Source organism: Arvicanthis niloticus, chromosome 29, assembly GCF_011762505.2.
Source record: "Arvicanthis niloticus isolate mArvNil1 chromosome 29, mArvNil1.pat.X, whole genome shotgun sequence".
In the NCBI taxonomy this organism is placed as follows: Eukaryota; Metazoa; Chordata; class Mammalia; order Rodentia; family Muridae; genus Arvicanthis; species Arvicanthis niloticus.
In genome coordinates, this window is record NC_133437.1 from 5,251,301 (window position 1) to 5,260,750 (window position 9,450).

The 9,450-nt window shown below is 38.9% G+C and overlaps 1 pseudogene; it reads left to right on the forward strand.

The window, feature by feature from the left end:
- The first annotated feature begins 267 nt into the window (after positions 1-267).
- On the forward strand, positions 268-381 carry LOC143440514 (small nucleolar RNA SNORA48; annotated as a pseudogene).
- Positions 382-9,450: the final 9,069 nt, after the last annotated feature.

Here is a 9,450-nt window from a genome sequence, read left to right on the forward strand (position 1 = left end):
ATATGCTCACTGCATCTGGACCAGTTTTTTATCTCATCTCAAAGAATCAGAGTTTTGCTCTATTTAAAGGTGATCAGTCTGATTTGGAAAGTATCTCTAAATTTCCTTTAATTCCTACAGATGAGCAATGACTAGAAGATAATTATGTAGTCATGTAATCTTCACTACAAAACATGGTTCATGATAGATAATGTGCTAGCATGTAAATATAAACTATTGTCTATACTGCTCAATACATAACCAAATGAAATTAAATCTTTAAATCCTCTCCCCTGGCAATGAGCAAAGAAATACCTTGTTGGTGGTAGTATTCTTATATCAGTCAGGGGCAGAGCAGATGGCAGTCCTTTGTTCATCCTAGCTTGATGCCTGGCTATGGAGAGCTTTTGGGGCTGCTTGGCAGGAATCCGACATTGGCCAAGGACAAGGAAATGGGCTTTAGGCAGGAATCTGACATTGGGCCATGACAAGGAAGTAAGTTCAGGCAGGAATCTAATTTTAGGCTTAAACAGAGAAGTAATTTCAGTCAGGAGTCCAAGTCTAGGCTAGAACAAAGAAGTAGGCCTCATAGGCCTCAGGCATGAATATGACTGTGGGCAAGGACAGGGAAGTAGGCTCAGATACTTTTGTCATCCCTATGAGCCCTTAGAAACAGCAAGGGTGATCACAGGGGTGATTACGGGGGTGATCATGGGACTTTGTATATTGCCTTGTTTGTTCCTTGACTGTATCTATTGTATTGTTGGTTCCTCAACCTAGAACTGACCTAAATACTTGCATGTAATTAAAAGGGTTTAAAAGAAAATTGGGAATAAACAAACCTGCCCTCAGCCTCAGAACTGGCTGGGATCCTGCTGCAATTTTGTCTAATCATCTCTTTTCTTTTAATTCTCACTTCTGTGCTGGAGAACCTGTTGACTGACTGAGTGAACGGGCTTGGTCAGATGGTGTCTCAACATTGGGCTCCAGTAAGCAGGATACTGTGCAGGACACCATGGGAATTAGAAGCCACACAAAGGAAAGTAAAGATTTTGGCCAGCGGTAAGTAATGGTAAGTAATGGTAAGATGTGTTTTGTGTATGTGTTTAGAGTATGCTAAAATCTAGAGAAGTGAAGGTTATTCTCATAGTCTTTGGACCCTGACTAGAGATTGTCTATACCCTAGACATGGGTTTGAGAAAAGCAGTCCTCCCTGACAATTTGGGGGATGCTTTGGAGAAAGAGAAGGAAAAGGAATGTAAACTGTCTCAGAGCTCTCCTAGGAACAGGAGGAGGTCAGGAGACGTCCTGCCCTACCTCCTCTCTGGCTCCTACTGGAGAAATTCTTAGTTCAGGATGGATCCCTTATGTAGGATATCTGGGTCCCTTTCATGGGACATGTAGTCCTCTTCCCTCTCTGTCTATTGTCTGTCCTTGGTGCACCAATCTGTCCACATCTGTGTTATGTCTGTGTTTTTGCTTCATTGCTTAAATGTTTTCTGTGCTTCATGTTCAAAAGAAAAAAATGGTTACTTTATCTGCTGGTTGTTCAGCACTTGATTCAGTTTTTAACTAGTTCCAAAGAAAAGAAAAGAAAAGAAAAGAAAAGAAGAAAAAAAAAGAAAACAAAAAGAAAAAATAAAAAGCAGTTTCAATTGGCCTTTGGAGCCCCGCACCTGTGGTTAGGAGTCTAGCACAGCTGGAGAAGCCCTGCCATGGTCTCATTGTCTGTAAAACCCACTCAAAGGGGCCATCAGTTTGTTTGTTTGTTTGTTTCTTGTTTTTTGGTTTTTTTTTTTTTTTTTTTTGCTTCTGTAGTAAGGATCTGATGGTTGTTTCTCCTAGAAAAATCTGTGACTATGACTATTGGGTTGAGCAGTTAACAAGATGCTTCTCTTGAAATTACAGCTAGTAAAAGTACAAATTTTGTCCAGTTTAAATAAGTAAATGTGTGCAGCCACTTCATTTTTGTTTCTGACTGGTTTTAAAAGTACAAATATGTTCTACATGTCTTGGTTATAGATTATTGGCTTAGAAATTATTGGGTACAATTAAAATTTTGTAAAATTGATAACAGAAAGTTGGTTTAAAACTGGTAACTCAGGATTGGAGTCATTCTAAACAGCAACACGTGGCATAAGCCGACCTGGGGAAACAGGTCTCTAAAGATATGTCTAAACTAGGTAATATTTTATGTATTATAAAGACTTATAAAAGATTTAGGGCAGTGTATCTTTGAGGTATTGGAGGCTGTACTGTCTTGCATTCATGTGCAGAAATTGGCAGCCAAGCTTTGCAGCATGGGGGTGATGCACTTAGTGTTGATTTTGGAGAAACTGGATTGATCCTTAGAGGTTGAGTTTTGCTTTCCAAAGTTATGGTTGTGTTCTGGTGTTACAAGGGAAACTCAAAGATTGTGGTTGAACTACCAGTGTTCCATTGGCTGCAATTTGCAGTTAGATCACAGGTTTGAATTTTAACTCACACATATCACAACTAAGAAATTTGGCAGGTGGAGGTTGTTGCAGGGTTTGCTGTGAAGGGTTGATGAGGCTATGGAACTTGAGGGCATAGCAGCATGGCTTGCCTACTCTAGCTGCCATTCCAAGAAATGCATATAGAATTATTATAGATATGGAGGATTATTTTATACTGTTCCTTTACATTCTGGTGACTGTGGGAGGTTTGCATTTAGTGAGTTTGCTTGTAATTTTGGAGAATCCATGAAGTGATATCACTGGAAAGTTTTGCCTCAAGTGGATAATAGCCTTACTTGTGTAAGAAATTTTGTTGCTGCTTCAGTATAAGAAGTTAGGAGTTTGAATCTTTCAGTGTATATTATTCATTATATGGATATTTTGTTAGCTGATCCCTTTGAAGAAATTTTACTATAAGCCTTTGCTCTCATACAACAAGCTTAAAAATTTTGGGGAGTGCTTGTTGCTCCAGAAAAGATTCAAAGGCAATATCTTTTTCAATATTTGGGGCCTCATTTATATCCTAAGCAGATTGTGGCACAGAAAATTTCAGTAAGAAAAGATAGTTAGGGCTGGAAAGATGGCTCAGCAGTTAAAAACACTGACTGCTGTTTTGGAGGTCCTGAGTCCAATTCCCAGCAACTACATGGTGGCTCACAACTATCTGTAATGGGATCTAGTGTCCTCTGCTGGCTTGCAGGTGTACATGCAAAAAAAGAGTTTAGTTTTAATTCATTTTCAAAAGTTGTTAGGAGATATTAATTGGCTAAGACCTCATCTTAAGCTTACTACAGGAGAACTTAAACCTCTGTTTGATACCCTCAAGGGAGTTGCAAATCCTAATTCCCCTCGACAGTTAACTAATATGGCTTTGCAGAAGGTGGAGGAAGCTATTAGCCAACAACAGATATAGTATATTGACTATGATCAATTGTTGGCTGCTTGCATCCTTGCTACAACCCATGCACCTACAGCAGTCCTTTGGCAAAAGGGACCATTAATGTGGATTCATTTTTCTTCATCTTCAAGTAAAGTTTTAACACCCTATTATGAAGCTGTGGCTTTTAAAATACAGAATTGTAGAATAGAATCAAGAAAATATTTTGGGAAAAAAACCTGATGAAATACTCCTTATTCAAAACAGCAGTTAAATTGGTTATTACAGAATACTGATATTGGCCTATTGCATGTGCAAGCTTTTCAGGCAAAATTGATAATCATTATCCAAAAGACAAGTTGTTACAGTTTTTCTCTATGCATGCTTTTGTGTTTCCTGTAAATTTACGCATGCAGCCCATAGAAAATGCACTAACTGTATTTACAGATGGCTCATCTAATGGGAAGGCAGCATATGCGATTGGATTGCATGTTCACTCTCTTGAGTTTCCCCCTGCTTCAGCACAAATAATTGAACTACATGCTGTAGCTGCTGTTTTTGAAATGCTGAAAAAAACCAAGCTTTTAATTTGTATACTGATAGCCAATATACAGCTCATGGTTTACAATTACTTGAAACTGTTCCTTTTTTAGATACTGCTAATTCTCAAATTTGGTAATCACTTGTGCAAATACAACTCAATTTGAGATAATGTACAGTTTCTTATTTTGTAGGACATTTAAGAGCTCATACTGTACTGCCCAGACCCCTTAGTGAGGGCAATGCGACAGCAGATTTGTATATCAGGAAGGGTATAGGCCTTACACAGGAACAGTTAGCCAAACAATCTTATTCTTTACATCATCAAAATAGTAATAGCTTGAGGCACTGATTTGGTATTTCTAGAGAATGGGCGCGTTAAATTGTAGAGACTTGTCCTGAATGTCCTCAGTTTCTACCTGTATCACATAATGGTGTTAATCCCCGAGGACTTATACCTAATCAATTATGGCAAATGGATGTTACTCATTTCTGATTTTGGAAAATTAAAATATGTGTATGTGATTATTGACACCTTTTCAGGGTTTCTAGTTGCAACTGCTTTAACAGGAGAAGCAACTAAAAATGTAATTAGTCATTGCCTACATTGTTTTTCTATGCTGGCTGTTCCAAATCCGATTAAACAAATAATGGAACTGGCTATTACAGTCAAAAGTATGAGATGTTTTGTCAACAATTTAATATTACCCATATTACTGGGATTCCTTTTAATCAAGGAAAAGGAATTAAGCAACAGGTATTATGGAACTTTAAAACAATATCATCATAAAATAAAAAAGAGGGAGTTATATTCCTATACACCACTAATTTATTTAAATCATGTTCTTTTATTTAAAAATTTTAAAATTTGTATGCCAAGGAACTCTCTGAGTGTCTGTGGCATCTTACAACTAGGCATACTTTTGCCTAGGTGAAATGGAAGGATTGATCCGCTTACACACATATACCATGGTCCAGATCAGGTATTTAATATGGGGAGAGGGAATGTTTATGTTTCTTCTGCAGGATGCTGAAGGAGCATGCTAGCTGCCAGAGTGATTGGTGAAACATGTTGATGCTGGGACCAAGAATGATGCTGACCTGTGTGCTTACTGAGTGCCCTGACAATGGTGACTGGGAAGCTGTATTGGACATATGTTCCTGACCCACCTTTGCTTGCCTATATCGCAGATTGGACAAGCTGCCTTGCTTCAAGCTTTTAGACTTGGTAGGACAGAGAATCAAAAAAGAGAAGTTATAATGACTCTTCTACTTTCTTTAATGTTACCAGTTATTCTGACTCATTCATGGACTGATCTAGAAATGAATCCAATATTGGAAATGACAGCCTTCATTTGGAAGGTTGGTTCTGGACATTTTCAAAGACATATTTGGAAGTTAGCTGTATTTCTCTATGATGTTAACAAGAGATGAAGTTGGGACAGGCTCTGGATTTCAAACAAGTGTTAATGTATGTGTTAAGGCTCTTTTAATTGTCATGTTAAAATTACATTTGTTTCTTCTACAGTATTTAATGTAAGTTGTGTTGATTGTACACTTTCTAATTGTGTTATTGTATTGAAAATTGGCATGTATTTTATGGTGGTATATCAACCAGCTTTTATTTTATTGCCTGTGAGTATTACAGAACCTTAGTATTCTCAAAAAACTCATAAGTACTTGAAGAAATGAGTCAGGCTTTAAGCAGAAGCAAGAGGGTAGTGGGCTTGATTATAGTTGGCATAGCAACTTTGATTACATTAATAGCTAGCATCACTGCTTCAGAAATTGCTTTGACACAAGCAGTTAAGACAGCTATGTTTGTTAATCATCTAGCAAAAAATATTACTAATATTCTTAGTATTCAAGAGGATTTAGATAGACATTTGAAACAAAGAATTGATGTTCTTTATGATACTATTCTAGTTATTGGAGAGGAAGTTCAGGGTTTAAATGTAAGGAGCCATCTCAAGTGCCATGCCAAATACCAAAGGATTTGTGTTACTTCTAAATTTACAATGATAGCCACTAATTGGAAAAAGGTTCAAAGACACTTGTAGGGTACTTGACATAATTCTAACACCTCTTTGGATGTTTTAGCTTTGCACACTGAGATTACAAATTTAAAAAAGGCTGCTCCACTGAGCTTGGATCCAGCAGATACTGTTGATAAAATTATTCATGGTCTGATGTCAGTATTTCCATCTTGGTCAAGATTCAAGAATGGCATATATAGCTTGATCATGCTAGCCCTTTTTGTCCTGGGAATACTTTTATTCCTGCTCACCATGTTAAAGCTTGTCTTTAACAACATGTTGGCAGCCAAAGTACATGTCTTGAAACTAAAAATGGACCCCCAAATTTAACAGGCTGGCAAGCTAATGACAGGAAACCTTACCAACCTAAGACAGAAGTGCATTGCTTTTGATAATGCGTATTCAGTGACGGGTAAGTGGGGATGTTCTTGTCAGAATGACTTAAGACAGGCTCAGTCTTGTTAAATAAAATAAAGAGGGGATGTGGAGAGCTTTTGGGGCTGCTTGGCAGGAATCCGACATTGGCTAAGGAAAAGGAAACAGGCTTTAGGCAGAAATCTGACATTGGCCAAGGACAAGGAAGTAAGTTTAGGCAGGAATCTAATTTTAGGCTTAAACAGAGAAGTAAGTTCAGGCAGGAATCTAATTTTAGGCTAAAACAGAAGTAATTTCAGTCAGGAATCCAAGTCTAGGCTAGAACAAAGAAGTAGGCCTCATAGGCCTCAGGCATGAATATGACTGTGGGCAAGGACAGGGAAGTAGGCTCAGATAGCCCTTAGAAACAGCAAGGGTGATCACAGGGGTGATTATGGGTGTGATCATGGAACTTTGTATATTGCCTTGTTTGTTCCTTGACTATATCTATTCTATTGTTGGTTCTTCAACCTAGAACTGACCTAAATACTTGCATGTAATTAAAAGGGTTTGAAAGAAAATTGGGAATAAACAAACCTGCCCTCAGCCTCAGAACTGGCTGGGATCCTGCTGCAATTTTGTCTAATCATCTTTTTTTCTTTTAATTCTCACTTCTGTGCTGGAGAACTTGTTGACTGACTGAGTGGGCTTGGTCACCTGGCTTAGTGGCCAAAGCTTTATTATGTCTAGGACACATAAAAGTCAAGTCAAATCCAGGCAGTGTAGTCTGGGAGGGGGAAAATAGACAGAGACCTGAATTCTGCCATGCTACATGGTGCAGGCAGGGTTGAATCCTAGAGATATGCCCTCCATCTTATGGCCCAGGAAGGCCATAGTCACACAGAGCCCCACCTACCACCACAGAGGAGCAAGATAAACAGATGCCTGCTTACCACCATGCCACCTACCTGGCTTCCTATGCACATCACAGGGAGGTCTTACATACCTGCTTGCTGGAAAATATTACCCAGGGGCTACAAACCTTGTGGCCAGCCTGCAGTCAGAGCCACTGCCATGTTGTGGATAGAAGAGAGAAAAAGAGAAGTGGAATAGCTTGAGCATTATGAAAAGAGACAGAACTTGAGGTTGAAGGTGGAGAGTAGTAGTCTGTTGTAAGTAACCAACTTGGCCACCTGAGGTCCCACCCAGTCCAAGCTGCCACTTATGACCATTTCTGGGTTCAAAGTTACACAGAAGCAGGGCTTGGAGTTGATGTGAGTGGCTCATATTTGGGCTAGAGAACATGAAGACATCCCTGGTTGGGGCAGCTGCTGGGGTGTTCAGGAGCTGTGCAGAACTGGCCCTATTCCTCAGTGCCTGAAACTCTGGAGAGCTGGATCTACCTTTCAGAGGTAGCAGCCCTCAGGACAGTAGGACCTGCATGTTTTCCTGGTCCTGGTGGCAGGGATGTGGATGAGCTGTCCCTGAGGGTATAAATGTGGGAGAGTTGATACCACTACTTGTCTGCTTCATGGTGGAAAGGTCACAGAGATGATTGCCCTCCAACATTTTGCAGTCTGAAAAGCTGCCCACAGGGTCATGAGCACAGAGAGTTAGCCCTGCCCTTCATCAGCTGCAGCACTCAGAAAATCAAGCCCTGCATCTTGCCTGGACAGCACAGCAGAGTTGACCCTGGTGGTGGTCTAGGGGCAGGATAGCTGGCAGGATGACCAACCATCCAGGCCCAGAACCATGTCTTTTGGAGATTCTTTGTCTCATGTTAACACGGGGTAATTTTGTTTTGTTTTATTTTTCTGGTTGTTAGTTGGGTTAATTATTTCATTTGTTTTTTGCTTTCTTTCTTCCTTATAGATCATTTACGCATATAGTATCATGTCTGGTTCTGGGTTTTTGTTGGATTCTGGAGTGTGTGAGCATGTGTGTCTCTGAACTATATGTGTTTCTTGAGTCTTTTCTTTGTTTTTTTTTTTTTTGTTTGTTTTTTTTTTTTGCTGTTTTTAAAATATTTTCTTTGTTTTTACTTTATTTTATTTTTACTATTATTTTTTTAGTTCCCTGTTAGTTTTCTAATGTGAGACATAAAGGGATAGATCAGATGAGAGAGGTCGAGACGGGCTAGAAAGATTGGGGAAAGTGAGACTGTGATAAGAATATATTGTATAAAGATCCATTTCATTTTTTTAAAATAAAATAAAATACAGTAAGACAAAACAAAATCTAATCATTAGAATGAGAGCAAACAAACAAATAAACTGAAAGAATAAAAGAGCCCAAGAGAAAGCACAAGTTCCAGAGTCCCACTCATTTGTGCCCTCAGCAACCCTATAAAAATACTATACTGAAAGACATAATACACACATAAATGGTCTGATGTAGATCTACGCAGGCCCTGGGCATGCTGCTTTAGTGTCTATGAGAAGAAGAACTTTGATTTTTCTAATTCAAAGGGCCTAGGTTTTTTTTTTGTTGTTGTTGTTGTTTTTTCATTCTTTCTGTTCTTCCACTCTTTCTTCCATCTCTTCCATGCATTTATTTCACTGAGCCCTGAGGGGAGAGATCTGGTGGTGATATCTCATTTAGGGCTGAGTGTTCTAAGGTCTCTTATTCTTGGCATAACATCTGACTATGGACCTCTGTATTTGTTCCATCTGATACAATATGAGTCTTTGCTGATAAAGATGATAGCTGAGTAAGACACCAATCTATGAATATAGCAGAATGTCATAAAACAAAATGTTATTGTTGTTTCTTATTTTTGTTTGTTTCTTTGTTTACTTGTTTTAGAACAATAGTATTGTGTTGTAGCCTAAGTTTCTGGGCTATCTAGTCTCAGGTTCTTGGTCACCCAACCAGTGTTAGAGATCTTGTGCATTGGGCCTTAAGTCAAATTAAATATTGGTTGGTTACTCTACCTAGCATATCTTGCAGGTAGGACATCAATGAAGATCAAAGGGTTTGGGAGTGACTTAGTGTTTATGTTTCTCCTTTGGTAATGTGCAGTGGTGCAGTGTGCCTTTCTATACTAAAGATGGAATAAAATAGGCAAAAAGACTCTATCAACTCAACATGTCCAAGTTCAATGAGATGTTTAGCTATTGTCTACAACAATGGCATCTTACTCTCAGTTTCTGGAGAGCAACCTGTAGGTTTGGCAACAGACTGGATG